At 43.4% G+C, this 15,396-nt stretch overlaps 1 long non-coding RNA gene across 2 annotated transcripts in view; it reads right to left on the bottom strand.

Annotated features, from left to right (window-relative positions):
* LOC123618848 (uncharacterized) overlaps positions 1-15,396 on the bottom strand; it is a 282,431-nt gene that overhangs the window by 215,898 nt on the left and 51,137 nt on the right. Inside the window, exons 3-7 of one of the 2 annotated variants that reach the window (XR_012507488.1) lie at positions 12,247-12,359; positions 9,588-10,931; positions 8,272-8,641; positions 8,055-8,153; positions 6,611-6,704 (exon numbers count right to left, since the gene is read on the bottom strand). This is a non-coding gene — a long non-coding RNA (uncharacterized LOC123618848). The remainder of the gene's footprint in view (positions 1-6,610; positions 6,705-8,054; positions 8,154-8,271; positions 8,642-9,587; positions 10,932-12,246; positions 12,360-15,396) is intronic. The other variant, XR_012507489.1, reaches the window with a different exon arrangement.

Raw genomic sequence — 15,396 nt, 5'->3', positions numbered from 1 at the left:
CTTATGAACACTTGAATTTAAAATGTTTGCCCTTGGAAGTCTGGCTAGTACACGTCACATCTACTTGCAGACTCAAATTCAAAACATAAGTCAGGAAATACTTGTGAGAGGAGCATATTTCTTCTTCCTTTGTTGCTAAAAAGTTTCCATTCAAAATGGAGAAAACCACAGGGATGCTGTCGAAACCCTCAATTTCTAGGAACTGGGGAGAACATTTTGATAGAGCCAATAAACAAGGACCCAAGAACACCCACATCCTGCCCAGGCAATCATCCTAGACCCTCCATCCTGCCCTGCCCAGCCCCTCCTGAGGGAGCTCTGCACAACTCCACAGTGGTAAGCGGAAAACTGGGACAATGGGATTAGAGATGTAGGCTGGATGGGAACTGTAATAAAAATCTCATCCTCATGTTGTTTCCTATCTGGATTACAATTAAACAAATATAATGAATTTTCTGCTTTAGCCAGAAACACTTGCAGATTTAGCTTTCTGGAACGGACTCTAATTGCATTAGAAAGAAAGATGGGAATGTAATTTGGAGAAGGAAAGAAAAAAAGATTTGAACTGAAGGGGAAAAAAATAAACTATTTGCCAACTTAAAAGGGGGGCTGGGAGAACCCAGTGAGTTCACAAAGGCCCCGAGAAGCTACCTCCACTTGCAAAGTGCCCCTCCCAGAGCCCTAGTGCATTTCCATGGAACCTCAGGGTTCCAGAAGAAACATTTGGGAAATGCTGCACTAGCAGTTAGAGCAGCAGTGGCAGCAGTCATGCTGAGAGGCCAAAGCACCTGACAAGAATTAGAGACACCAGAGCCACTGAGGAGAACCCTCCTGGATCAGACACAATGCTTCCATTATTCCATTGCTACAAACTCCACCCACAGATCTGGATGCAAATCCAGATGCCCTGACTTACTCACTTTTAGAACTTGAGCAAATAGCTTCCCTAAGCCTTGGTTTCTTCATTTATAATAACATTAGCTGATATTAACTGCCTGATAGGGCAATTGTGAAGGTCAAATGAGGAAAGCACACCACCAGCTGTCAATAAATCTGGGCTAGTACTTATAATTATTACTGCTAGTGTTGTCAGGAACCGTGGCACTGTTTCGGTAAAAGGGAGTAACATTTTGTTTATCTTGTAGTTTAGAGCCATATTTTCATCTATTCTGTGCTTCAACAGTCTACAATCATTACATCTCTCTCTTTTCTTTCACTGAACTTTCCCTAAACTGGCCTACAATGTGAAAGCATCTACTCTTGCTGGTCCACGACTTTTGCTTCAACCATGAGTCTGCTATCTGAGAGACAAACTTCTACTTTTTAATTTGGGGGGGGGGATAAAAGATAGGAGATAAAGCCCTTTTTATTGTCTTATGTCTTTTAAAGTTTCTTTTCTGATGTTGTTTAAGCGCTTTGAATCTATCTCTCCAAGGAGACGTGAGAAATAATATGGGACATTCTAGTCAGGTTTAATAATAAAGAACATTTTTGAGGCCGGCTACAAAGCACTGCTACTCCTTAATGTGATGCTTGCACTGCATTTTCAATGCCTGTCCTGTTAAACATACCTTATGAGCGCCAGTCTTAAAAAGAACATTCTCACTCTTCAGTGGGGTTCTGTTGATATAGTTCACTGAGAACTGAAACCGTAAAGATGTTATCATATTTTGGGAGCTGGAAACAATCCTGGAGACTGCAGATTTAATCATTTTGAAAATGTAAGGCCTAGAGAGGTCATGAAAAGTAAGCTCACAAGTCTTATCAGAGGCAAAGCCAAGACTAGAATCAAATCTCCTGAGTTTGGGCTCAATTCTCTTTCCACTGTCCGCATTCAGATGGAGAATGGTCAGGATTTCCTGTTCTTATCAAACACTCATGGATGCAAAACCCTTGGCCATAACTCCACCGCAGCTCTAACTTCTCCAGTCAGCAGCTCCTCTTTTCCCGTTGTTACACTGGCGCTGACATTTTCCAGAGGGCCACAGTTCTCCAGCCCCATATTATTTGTCAAATGGAAACTTGTATTCTGATCCCTACAAACAAGGTTAAAAGTCCTGAGGTTTCTTTTCCCTGGTCTCTTCAGGGTGCTAATCAGCAGACAGCCTTTGAACTGCAGCATTTGGAGCCCTGCAGGCCTCAGCCACCAGCTGTGGCTGTAGATGTTTTGAAGTAAAGACAGCTACCTTATTTTGCATCTAAAGAGCTGGAATTCCCAGAACTGGGGAGTCTGTTTCCTGAGGGGACTGTTCTCCTGATTGCATTCTGAGAGGAAATAAAGAGGCCCTCTCACTGAAAGCAAGAAGAGGGACCAGAAAAGGGAGAGGGGCTAAAAAAAAAACCTAAAACTGATACTAAGACAAGAAACGGCACAGGAAACAGGAGAGGAGGAAAGCAGCCATATAAAAACAGGAAATGAGAAAGCTGGAAAGTAGAACTGGGAGCTGGTGAGGCTCACGTAGCAGAAAGAGCATCGAAGACAAAGACGGCGGCTCTTCCATAGACGAGACCACTGGTAGCATCAGGGGTCTGAAGTACAGCAGAATCTGCCATCCCTAAACATGCCACTATGGCATAAGGATCATCTTGAGTGAGGGCAACTGAGAAGAAGCAGATACAAGAAAAGCTCTCTATCCTCCCCCTATTTGTCTAAAAGCAGGACAAAAATTTGTAAAGGTGCCCCCGCCCTCCACCCCACTGCTCCCCTCTCTACCAGGAAGGACAGTCTCACCAGAGACAACTCTAGAGACACTCTAGTGTCTCCCATCAGCCCCAAAATGGCTCCAGAGGAATCTACACATAAACCATGCGAATACTAGCCCTTATCTTCCATTAGTTTCTCCACATATTTGCCTTCCCACAATGACCACCCTACAAACTCAGTCCTTTTCCTTTGTCCTGTCACTTCTTTAAAAACTTACTGTTCTTCTGTTAAGATGCTATATAAACCCAAGTTCTAACCACTCCTTGAGTTACTCATTGCTAAGTGTTCATTTATATTTGATCAATTCAGATGCTAATAAACTTCTGTTGGTTTTCTCTTGTTAATCAGTCTTTTGTCAATCTAATTACAAGGTCCCAGCCAACGAACCCAACAGGGTGCTGTAGATTGAATGTTTGTGTCCCCACAAAATTAATACATTGAAACCTAGCCCCCAATGTATTCATATTAGGAGGTGGGAACTTGGGAGGTGATTAGAACATGAGGCTAGAGCCTTCATGAATCAGATTAATGCTCTGATAAAAGAGACCCTAGAAATCCCCCACCCCTTCTGTCAAGTGAGGAAACAGCAAAAAGACAGCCATCACCAGACACTGAATCTGCTGGTGCCCTAATCTGGGAATTCCCAGCCTCCAGAACTGTGAGAAATAAATTTCTGTTGTTTATAAACCACGCAGTCTATGGTATTCTGTTATAGCAGCTTGAATGGACTGAGATAAATGGGTAGAGAGAAGAAGAATTTTCTTCTCCCATAGGTCACATTGCCAGGGATGACAGTCCAGCCTTCAAGGCAGAATGGGGTTGCACATTTAGACTTTCATGGTTTGACAGTTCTTACCACCTTCCTGAGTGAGGTGGGATGGATGGTACGAGACATGTGGAGTTAGATATCCAGGTACCTAGGTATATAAATAATAACACTCAGTAAATCATGGTTAAAATTCCATCCAAATGTCAAATGTCATTTAAGACATTTTGGGGGACATTAGGCTAATGTTACAGAAACCAGTTTCCAAGGAGAATATCACTATCTGTACCCCTGACGCACTCATAGTTAGCAGAGGCAGGATCACAGAATAGAAATTTGAATGTAGAAGGTTGCAGTGACATGTTTCAATGGAACTGAATTCTTATATTTCCAAAGTGGAAGACAAAGTACTTCAGATGACACATAAGGCTTTCCAAATCACTACCTAGGAATACATGGCTCACACATCTGGGCCTGTTTCCCTCTCAAAAAGAACAGAAAATCTAAGAGAAAAAAGCATAAAAGAATAACCCTCCTGGATCAAACACAATACTTCAAATATTCCATTGCTACAAATGCCACCCACATCACAAAAACCTCTAGCTGTCAGATTTTCAGATTCAATTTTCAATCCTAATAAAATAAAATAAAAAAGAATGAAAGAAAATTCCTTCCATTTATCAACCCAACTTCTTGGGTCTTACTTTCTGAACAACTCTGCATGCCTGAGGAATTTTTTGAACTTGGAGCTTTGGTTCATAATCCTCCCAGTAGCAGGTTGAGTTTTTATATTTAAGCTCAATGTCTTGTGGCCTTACCAGTATGTTTGTAATTAGCTGCATATGCCTAATCTAAATGTCTTTAAAATCTTAAATAAAAGTTTATGTATAGTATTAAGTTAAGAAACTCTTTTCAGGTAACTATGGATAAGGGATTAGATATGAAGGAGTATAAAGCAAACTAACAAACTGACTTCCCTGATGCAAAATTGTTTGCTGACTCATTCTTTACTGAGAATACCTTTAACCCAGAGGCTATGCTCCAGGAAGGAGATAACAGGCTGGTAATCACAGAATGGACAGACCCTCTGGAATTCCTCCTGAAGATTTATTGAGGTTAAGAGGAATATAACACTCTGTAAAACGCCCTGATTGTTATCACCTTTTGTCTCATTCCAGTTTTTCTTTAAAACCTCAAGACCCCAACCCCAAGATGGGCTCACAGTCTTTAAGGCATTAGCCTGCTGTGACTCCCTTTGCCGGGCAAAGCAATAAAGCTGCTCTTTTCTTTGCTCCCAAAACTCTGCCTCCAAGTATACACTCGCTTTTCGGGGTGCAGAGGCCAATTTTTCAGCAACAGGTACAATATGGCAGATATAAACTGGCTGCCCCAAACCACTGGGTGTCCCCTTTGTCTCATTTTCCTTGGCTGGAGAATGCAAAAAGCCAGAACACTTATGTCCCCATCTCCCTCATAGCTAGGGGTAGTCATAAGATCCCTAAGAAGTCTTCCCTTTCCAAATACGAAGAGAAATTCTCAAAAGATGGATTGGGGCTCTTTCCCTTCTTTCTGCCTGGAATTCAGAAAGAGCTTCCTGGCAGCACAGCAGCCATCTTGAAACCATGGAGTTGAAACTAAGGATGGAAAATAGGAAATAGGAGGAGACTGGATCTAATAGCCTTATAAACCACTACATCAGCCGAGGGCTGCTTATTTCCAGGCTTCTTGGGCTTTCTTTGAGAAAAATAAATGTCTCCCTGACTTAAGCCACTGTAGGGTAAAGGTAAAAATCTGAAAGACTTTCAAACAGACCACTTGTCTTCAAAGGAAACACACATCGCCTGGTGTGCTCTTCTAGGCTGTCTGCGTCTGTGGGGCCTCTGCACCTTTCAATGCTGGTGAACTATTTCACAGCTCTGGAAATGATATGGAACTGCCAGCAACGCAAATGATTCTTGTCCATAAACATGCAAATTAATTGGCAGAGGTGCAGCTGATCTCCCCCAGTTCTGCTCTACTAAGCAAATTTGTCTTAGTACTCCCAATTGTTTATATATGTCTCTGTTCTCTGGATTTCCCTTCAAATTGGTTGTACTATTGAAAGAGGATTAATAGAATGGCCGCACTTAGGCTAACAGATTGCTTATTCTTATGCTTGCCCTTAAAATGGTCAACTGACCAGCTGCTACTCACAGTTCCAGGCCCACTGTTAAAACTAAAGCTATTGATCTTACTGTTTCTACTTTATTCCAGTAACTGAAAGTAACAATCAAGCTTGGTCTCTGAGTCCTTCTCCAAAGAGAAGGTCACAGGACTGTAACCTTACAAAATAGCCTAAATTACCAAGACCACCACCCCTTGAGTGCTTAAGAGATAAAGAGATCTAAGCGCTGGCCTCTAGAGAATTGGTCACCTGGAGGCATCATGTCGCCATTCTGTCTTCTGATGAGAAAATGATTCTGTTGCTTGTTCTCAATGCTTTATGGTTTGAGCTATGGCTATATAACCACCCCACCGCATCCCCAAGGTGGGCTCACAGTTTTGAAGGCACTAGCCTGCTGTGAGTCCCCTTTGCCCAGAAAAGCAATAAAATTGCCTCTTTTCTTCTAAGCTCCAAGACCTTGTCTCTGGGTTATTTGGCTCGTCAGGGACGGGGGCTGATCTTTCGGCAACACTATCACACTGGTTCCTTCTTTAATTAATGAGTTAAATAAAATCGTTGGTATGTGTTCATTCTATATTTGTATGGATATCATAATTTTATCTTTTTTAAAACGGTATATTCTTTAACAAGGGTTCTCTATTACTTGCAGCCTTACTAAAGTTATCTTAACTGATGTCTACATCTAGCATGACTATCCAAGTAAACTGGTACCCAGGTGAGAGTTGAAGCCACCATCCACCACCACAGAAAAGCACAGCAGGAAAAACAACTCATTCTAAGAGACTTTGATCAAACCAGCATCATCTAGACTTATCACACATGGCCATCTTCCTATTCAACATCACCCACAGCTTAGAATGAACAGGGATAGTTGCTCAAAAAGATCTGATTTTCCTTACAAATTCCCAAGATACTTTGGCAGAAGAGGAGATTGGCTATAAGAAAGTCTGGAAGAGCCTGTGTGGTTTTTACTTACCTTATAGTTGCTGACAATTAAAGGTCTGATTTTGATACCAAGAGAAAGGAAGCATTACTTCTGTAGTCTTTATCTCTACCCACAGCAAGAGACTCTAGAAAGGAAAAGTGAGGTTAATCAAGGTTCAGTCTCTTTGGTCTCTGACATGGGGAAAAAATTTCAAGTACCCTGCTCCTTCTCTTCTGTATTATTTGTCTGGCCTTCTGTGGCCCCAGAATGTATCTTATCTTCCCTAGATGGAAATCCCTTGAGGGCTGGAGTAAGTCTCTGCAATGGCTCTCATAAAGCATCCAGTACACACTGGAGGCATTTCATGTGAATTAAACAGCATACTGGTAATTAGAATATGAAATTGACATTTTTCTTTCTCCCAGAGATATCTCTGCAACAGTCTCTGGAGATGGGCTAAGTTCTATCCTAATAAACATGGGGACATTTGGCATGGGACTATGAGATCTTGTCATATTCTATCTGACCCTTACCCTTTTCTGACCTTCAGGAAGCTCTGTAAAGAATTAAATTTGATTGTCTGTGTTTGAAGATGTTCTTGCTTGTGTATTAACATGTTAAAGGTTGATGCCAGCCCAGAAAGCACTTTCTAGAGATTTGGTTAAACAGGGAACCAAAGTTTAAAGGGAACATCTTAACATTTCAAAGAGAATATGTTAACAATGCTATTTAAGCCTCGGCATACTTGATATAAAGGACAATTAAAAGAACTCCCCTGGGAGGAAGAACACTTAAAAACTATCCTTCCTCCAGAGATTTGTAACCTAAAGTAATCCTCTATTGGCTGGATCTGAAGTACTTTTTTTGGAACGTAAATTAGCCTTTCAAGATACTAGTATCTGAGTGATGGTAAATGGCCCAGGACAGGACTTTGGAGTCAGACCCAGGTTATTATATTAAATAAGATACATACGGAGCTTGACAGGATGCTTGGCAGTAGCACCAGTAAATGGTCATCATCAATGAGGCAAGCAGAAGTGTATCTGGCTTATATGACCTCACCTCGAGGGCTTGTTGCCTGGAGTTAGCCAGTGAGGTTAGTTAGATGAAAGACAATCTTTTAAAGAGAGGATAATAATACAAAGGGCACTGGAATCAATTTGACAGAAATAAACGAGTGTATGGATTTTGTCCTATTTACCCTGTATCTCCAGACAAGGCCTGGTACATAGAAGGCCTTCAGTAAATACGTGTGAGTCCATTAAAGACCAAAGAGCAGTAGGTCCAGCTCCCTCCTCCGTAATTGTGAGCATTCAGGTGGAGGCCAGTGCTTCCCTTTTCAAGGTGGTTGTCATGAGCTCCCTCTGGGCTCCACCCCAGGCACATCCTCTCCCCTCTCGAGTCTTGTTCACCAAATGTGGATGCATGAACACTGGCCCCTTTCTCTTCCAGTGCCCCTAAAATCTCTAATACAAAGATGGTGGGTGAAGCTCACCTTCTCCGAACAGCACGTGAGGATCATAGCGCTGTTCAGGAAAACACGTCCCTTGGAAGTCCAGTGAACATTACTGCTCCTCCAGCCTCTGGACCATTCCTGCCACAGGAGACCCATTTTAGATCAGCTCTCTCCCAAGCTCTCCTTACAAGGGCTCACTGCTTTAGGTGCATAGGAGCCAATACCATGGCACCCACTTCTGAGAAAAGAGCTTTACCTCGAGGTCCACCGGCAAGGAGACAAGAGGCAGGGCTCAAATCTGTCTCTCCGATCTTGGGTTCAGTCAAACTTCTATGAATCAAGGGAGGAGAGCTGATAAACGGAAGCAGGCCAGGTTTCGACAGAAGGGCATTGGAACTTCGCAGGTTTACGGTAAGATGTGGTAAAGGGGACTTCAGCAACGGAGCTTTCCGGACCGTGGGCTCCGTGCTTCTGAAGGAGTTCCGGCATTCAGGTTCCGGTCGTGCCCTGGCCCTTTGGTTCCGTGGGAGGCCAGTGGTAGGAGAAACTTTGGTTCCGGTTGTTATTTGAGAGCAAAGTTTTCTCCTCTGCGCATGCCCCGGCTGCCTGACTCCATTTTCTTGTCTCTGGAAAACAACTCAGTATCTTTTTAGAAACGGGATAGGGCCAGTTTAGGCTGGTTCTACAGTTACACCTTGATGGATCAGCAAGTGTTTAGGGCTGGTTCTCCCATCTCCTCTCTCCCCGCAGAAACCGGCATTCTTGGCTCCCACAATGATGGACTGGGGGTGGCAGCGGTGGATGGAGGAGCTCAATAATTATGCTTGGGCAGAGCAAGTAAACCCATTTTGTCATCCTCTAAGACTACACCGAAACCTTATCTTTCAGAACCAAAAAGGCATTAACCTGTTTCTAAAAATAATCATACCCCTAGTATATAACCCACTTACCCCTACTCCCACCCCCCAAGTTCACTGGTAAACATTTAAAGTCTTTTGCTTTTTTTTTTCCAATCTTTACTTCCATATTTTTAACATGTTGCTTACACTGCTGTTTCTTGATTTATCCATTTTAGACATTATTAATTGACTTACATACCAGTGAGACTCCATAAACCTATGCCAGATAATTTAATAGAGGGAAATTTAATATAGGATATTAGTTAGAAAGCGTTAGAACTGCTGAAAGAGCAAGCAGAGATCAGTAATTCCAGCTCCTGCCTCCCCCAGGGCTGTAGGGACTAGAAGGAGGTGCTCCTCAGGCTACCCAACAGGAGGGGGAACCACTGGGGCCACCTGGCAGATTATGTAAATATTATTCACTGCTGAGTCAGTACCATAATTACGTTTTCTTTCTCATACAACTTCTCCTTGTTTTTCCTGAAATGATTGCATTTTTTGGTGCTATCCTTAGTTTACTGTGTAACTAGTGCCAAGTATTCCCAAACACGCTGTGAAACCTCTCTTCTCAATGCTCTCCTCCGCGCGGTTCAACACATAGATGAAGGGGTTCAGGACATGCCACCCCAGAATCTGCTGCTTTGGCATATGGATTATTTTGAGCTGAAAATACCTGAGAAGTAGCAGATGCAGGAAAGGGCTCTCTCAGCTAGTTCCCTCTTTCCTCCTAAAAGTAGGTCACAAAGTTTCCCATGAGAAAGGTACCCTTCCTATAGCAGGAAGAAAAGAACAATCTCACTGCCAGAATGGACCCATGCAAACAAAACTACTGTAATAACCATTATCTTTTATTAGTTCCTCCCCCCATATAACCTAGTCACTCTCCCACAATTTACTGCCCCAAGCCCAAGCCCCTTTGTCTTGTCATATCCCCACAATTTATCCTTCTTTGTATAAAAAGATATATAAGATATATAAGCTTTGAAGACTCCCATGTACACATAAGAATATTAAATAAATGTGTATATTTTTCTCCTGTTAAACTATTTTATGTCAGTTTCATTCTCAGGCCAGCCACAGAAACTAGAAGGCAGAAGGAAGTTTTCTTCCCGTACACAGACAAGCCATCAGTTCCCTGTACTTTCCCTGGAGACCCTTCCCCACCACCCCCAGCCCTCCCTGCTCCTGCCTGGAATGGTTGCTGTCAGAGACCTGGAACATAGCTGTCATGTGACTATGTCCCATAAAGGAGGCCTCCATAGCTTCCTATTTCTTGGTTTACTCCTTTTTTTTTTTTTTAAGTGTAGTTGCTTTACAATATTGTGTTAGTTTCAGGTATACAGCAAAGTGATTCAGATACAGATATATAGATATATAGATATAAAACAATATATATATACACACAAACACATATATATTCTTTTTCATATTCTTTTCCATTATAGGTTATTACAGGATATTGAATATAGTTTCCTGGGGTATACAGTAGGTCCTCGTTGTTTATCTATTTTATATATAGTAGTTTGTATCTGCTAAACCCAAACTCTTAATTTATCCTTCCCCTTCCCCCTGGACTTTCCCCTTTGGTAACCATAAATTTGTCTTCTATGTCTGTGAGTCTATTTCTGTTTTGGTTTACTTCCTTATTGCACTGAAGCATAAGCTCCCCCAGAGGACAAAAAGTACAGTTTTTGAGTCATGACTGTCTGAAAACACCTTATCTTATCATTACACTGGATTGAATTCCAGATTGAAAGTAGTTTCTCCTGTGGTATCTAGAAGGCATCCCTCTACTTTCTTGCAACCTCCACTGTTGCTTTTAAGAAGTTCAATCCCTCTCCCACAGGATTTCTGATCTTTTGTACATGACCTTTTCTCTCTGGAGTCTTAGGATTTTCTCTTTATCCCTGATGTTCTGAAAATTCACAGTAATGTCTTTGATCTAGGTCTTTTTCTATTCATTGTGTTGGTCAATGCAAGGACCTTTTGATCCAGACCAGGAATTAGCCGACTTTTTCTGTAAAACATAAGATAGCAAATATTTTAGGCTTTGTAGGCCATATAGTTTCTGTCACAAATTCTTGAGTCTATCATTGTAGCAAAGCAGCCATGGACAAATAAGTAAATAAATGAGCGTGGCTGTGTTCCAATAAAGCTTTATTTACAAGACAGGTTACAGCATGAATTTGATGCATGGGCTGTTGTTTGCTAACCCTTGATCTGGACTCTAGATACTCATGACCCTCAGTTCAGGGTAATTTTCTTGTATTCTTTGATAATATCCTTCCCTCCATCTTCTCTATTCTCCCTTTCTAGATCTTCTATTAATCAGATATTGGCCTTGTTAGATTGATTCTCTAATGGTCTTTTCTTTTTATTGTCTGTCTTTTTGTTTTACTTTATGGGAGCTATCTCCCACTACTGAATATTTCTGTAATACTGTTTTTTAATTTCTAACATCTTTCTTGCTCTTGGATTGTTTTTTTAAACAGTAGCCTGCTTTTGTTTTGCAGGTGAAATATTTTTGTCTTTCTAAGAATATTATTGTGGAGGATTTATTTTTACATTTTGTTCTGCTCTGGGAGGCATCTCTGTTTTTCCTCTGAGCAACACCTCCCTAACCTTTCCTTCATTTTTTTTGGTTTTCTTTTGTTTCTCTGTCTTTTATACTAGATGCTTTCCTCAAACTTCTGCTGACCCTTAGCTGATAATTCATATTTTAAAAGGTGGAGAAAGGTGATAGGAGAATAAATTACCAAACAGTAATAACTACCAAAAAATACTTCCCGTCAGGTCTTATCAGACCAATACTCCTCCAGAAGACTGCTGTAAACACTGAACAAAATGTAACAACCAACCACCTGAAGGCACTACAGAGAGACCAAAAGTAGCCAGATACTGGAAGCGTTGACATTGGGCAGAACGGATCATTTCTCATTCTGTTACTGCTTCTGGCCTGAGAAAAAGCCCCAGTCTGTACCACACCGAGGGTCAAAATACTCAGAGAAACCCACAGACTTACTGGCTTGAATAATCAAAGCCCTGGGCAACAGCAAAGTGAGGGGCAATCCTGAAAGGAGAGTAAGAAAGGGGAACCCCCAATTCTGTGTATAAACTTCCACCCCATCTCTGACTCCCCCAAAACCACCGTGTATACCAGGCCGAATTTAAGCAGCTCAGCTAAGGCTAAAATCTAGAACTGAGCTGTCAGCTGCTGCCCACCACAGGGGAGACGGAGTTTGCAGTTTGAGTTTAGACAAGGTAAGTTTAAAAACTAAATAATTAATTTAAAAGAAATAAAGAAAATAGTAGTGATGAGAAGCCAGGCTTACCAACTTCCAAAGCTTAATGCGGTCCTCAGACATCAGGATCTGTACGCATTTCCTGTTCAGTTTCCCCAGAGAAGAAGCCACCTCTTCCGCAGGGGGTTAGGCCCCGGCTGTATCTAGAAGACGGGCAGGGGATGGTAGTGGAAGGAAAGACATGTCATTGATCTCTGTGTGTGTATTTTATCTGTGTCTCTGATCTGCAGTGTATGTTGTCCTCGTGGCCTGGGCCTCTCCAGGTTCAATTTCTAAAGAATGAAGGTGGGATTGTTAGAAGGGCCAAGTCTGGTTATCACTTCTCTTCAAGGTCAGGAGGTGCCTGGGGCTCTAACTGAACCTACACAGAACTGAACCCACAGCCTGACTCAGCATGCTGCCCTTCTGGAGCCCTCAGGCTGCTTCTTGCTTCTCCTCAGCGCCCTTCTCTGCTGACACTGACGGCGTAGCTTCCCCCTCTCCGGTGAGTCATTCGCCACTCTTTCATCAGCTTTCCATCCTCCAGGAACGTGTTGGCATCTTTCCTAGTTTCCCACATTTTCTCTATCTTGTGGCTTCATAACATTTTTTTCTTTTGAGGCGGGAAGCCCCATAAAAAGACTAGCAGGACCCCTACACAGGGCTGCTGCTCTCCTCCCACTAGCGTCCGGTTCCCTGGCCCAGAGGCTTTATCTCACTCTTTGACTCTAAACCTGGAATTCTATTGGTTCCCTGAGCTCACTTCTGATTGGTTATTACTCTCACTCCTGATTGGTTATTACTCTCACTTCTGATTGGCTATTACTCTCACTTCTGATTGGTTATTACTCTCACTTCTGATTGGTCCACTTCCCTAACTTCTGATTGGTCCATTTGTAGTACTTCATTTGCATGGAGCTCACTCCTGATTGGTCTATTTCTACAAAGCTTGTTCCCGGTCAGTCAACTTCTGTTGTACTTTATTTGCATATGATGTTGCAAAGTGTAAAACTGGCAGCCTATAAAAGGCCTGTGTAAACCTACAGGCGGGGTCCAGAGCTTGAAGTGTTAAGTCTTTTGGGCTTGCTGGCTTAATAAACCTGGGTTCTCCAGTTCTTACTCGTCAGAATCCAGGTTGCTGTCACAGCTGAGCTGTAACACATTTTTCCTGCAACATTTTGATAGTCACGTTTCAGGAGGAAGAGAAGCTGACCGCATGGGTTAAACTGCTATGTTTCACTGGAAGGAACTATGATTTAGGAACATGCCCAGCAACTTGCACCAGGCAGTCATGGCGCTGGGCAGCCCAGGGAAGGATGTGACTGGATGCTGACAAGCTTAGCCAGTGGCGGGCCTGGAAAGGCAGGCACAGATGGAAAGATTTAAAGAGCCACCTTCGAAGGTTCATAATTGTCCTTTATTTCTGTTTGAAGAGGGTAGTAGCAGAGGCTGGGGTTTTCAGCTTGAAAGTGTCTGATGTGGAGGCAACAGAAAGGGAAACACAGCCCAGTTCCCTGGCAGGTCGTCAATGGATAAAAGCCAAGGGTGTCCTGATGTTCTAGTTGAACCTGCCCTCCTTTCCTGGCATCGTGTGATTTACGCTAGGGCCTCTCTTCGGCGACAGCTGCCCCTCTGTTCTCCTAGCAGAGTTTCTGGCTGCTTCCAGACTCGTTTTGAGGAAAGACAAAATAGCGTTTTTCACAGAACATGAGGGGCCACCTTGGGTCCAAATTTCTTTCCCAATTAAATTGTTAGTGAGGAGAGCCGGGCCGCCTCCCTCCCATCTGTACATTTGGAAGGTCTCACATACCCAGAACAGAAATGGAGCCAAACCTGCCTCATAGGTGTGTGAAGATGCAAAGATTTCTTAGGAGTTGAGCCTGGCATTCCCTGGCCAGCAACCCCAGACAGTGGTACCAGTGTTGGGTGGATTTTATAGCTGGGGGTGAACTGTCATGCCCACCACTAACCCCTGAGGCCCAGCACAGTGAATGGCACGTGTAGTAAGACCTCAGTAAAAATTTTGTGACTATAAACATGAATGAGGAGAGGTTAAGGACCCAACGAAGTCCACACCGGTAGGACCTGAGGGAAGGGGAATTGGAAACCAGGGCTGAGTCCCACACTGAGGCTGGCACCGCAGAGCTGTGTGGACAGAGACAAGGCCCAGGAAGAAAGAGCCCCTTACCTGAGCTACTGAAGACCCGCAGGCTCCACGCACATCTGACCCCTTCCCAACCTGAGTCTGCCTGGCTGAGCCTCCTCTCTGCTTCCTTAGCTGCCCAATGGTGCAGAGTTTTTCTACAACCTGAGCAGACCGAGTGCAGCAAATCGATACCCTTGGATAGAGAGCTTCCTTCTTCCATCTGCAGGACGGCTGCTTCTCGGCAGTAAAAAGAAATCAATCCCTCCTGTAGTTACATTAGCCAGTCCTGGGGACGAGGAGGCAGCCTCCCCTGCCCGGACTAGAGTGCTTCTCCCAGCAGGGAACAGGGAGGGCATCTGACTTGGGGCCTCATACCGGCTCTCTGAGGGCACTTTCTGAAAGAAATAGGCAATGGAACTGGAGGCTGCTTAAGGATGGACAACACCTCCAGGCAGGAGCTGTGTCCACTCCAACCTCTGTGCCCACAGCTTGGGCATGTCTTCCTGTGCTCACCCATAAACCATTCCACTGGTTCCCGCTTCCCCGTTGGGGATGTCTCTCATTCTGTCCTCACTCAGCAGCCAGAGAGAACCTTCCTTTCCTCAGTAACACCATCTTTATTTTCCCTGGCCACAAGCAGGAGAACAGCCAGTCCCAAACAGCCCAGCGGATCTGGGAAGCTCCTGGAAGTGGAGAGAAAAGCCTCAATCAACAGTACCCCTTTCAAAGGAAAAATCTGGAAATCAGCTTCTCTTCGGCATCAAGAAAGATTTGTCCACTTTTTTTTATTTCTCTCCTTCCCACTCTTTTCTTCTGCTGACGGGACATTGTCTGCTCCAGGGGAAAGTTCTCTGTTAATCCCTCCTGCAGGGAGACTCTCCCTCTTCCTTCCATTCCAGGAGCCTGGAAAGCCTGACACTTGTTTTGAAAAGGACCCTGCTTCCCAAGGAGCAAAGGGATCATGCAGTTCAGATATAAAATATGATTTATAGGGGGAAGCCTTACAAGCAGAGAAGCAGCTGAGCACATGTAACCCCAGGACCTCTTAACATCCC

This window comes from Camelus bactrianus, chromosome 6 (genome assembly GCF_048773025.1).
Source record: "Camelus bactrianus isolate YW-2024 breed Bactrian camel chromosome 6, ASM4877302v1, whole genome shotgun sequence".
NCBI lineage: Eukaryota > Metazoa > Chordata > Mammalia > Artiodactyla > Camelidae > Camelus > Camelus bactrianus.
This window is presented reverse-complemented; position numbering and strand designations above follow the sequence as displayed.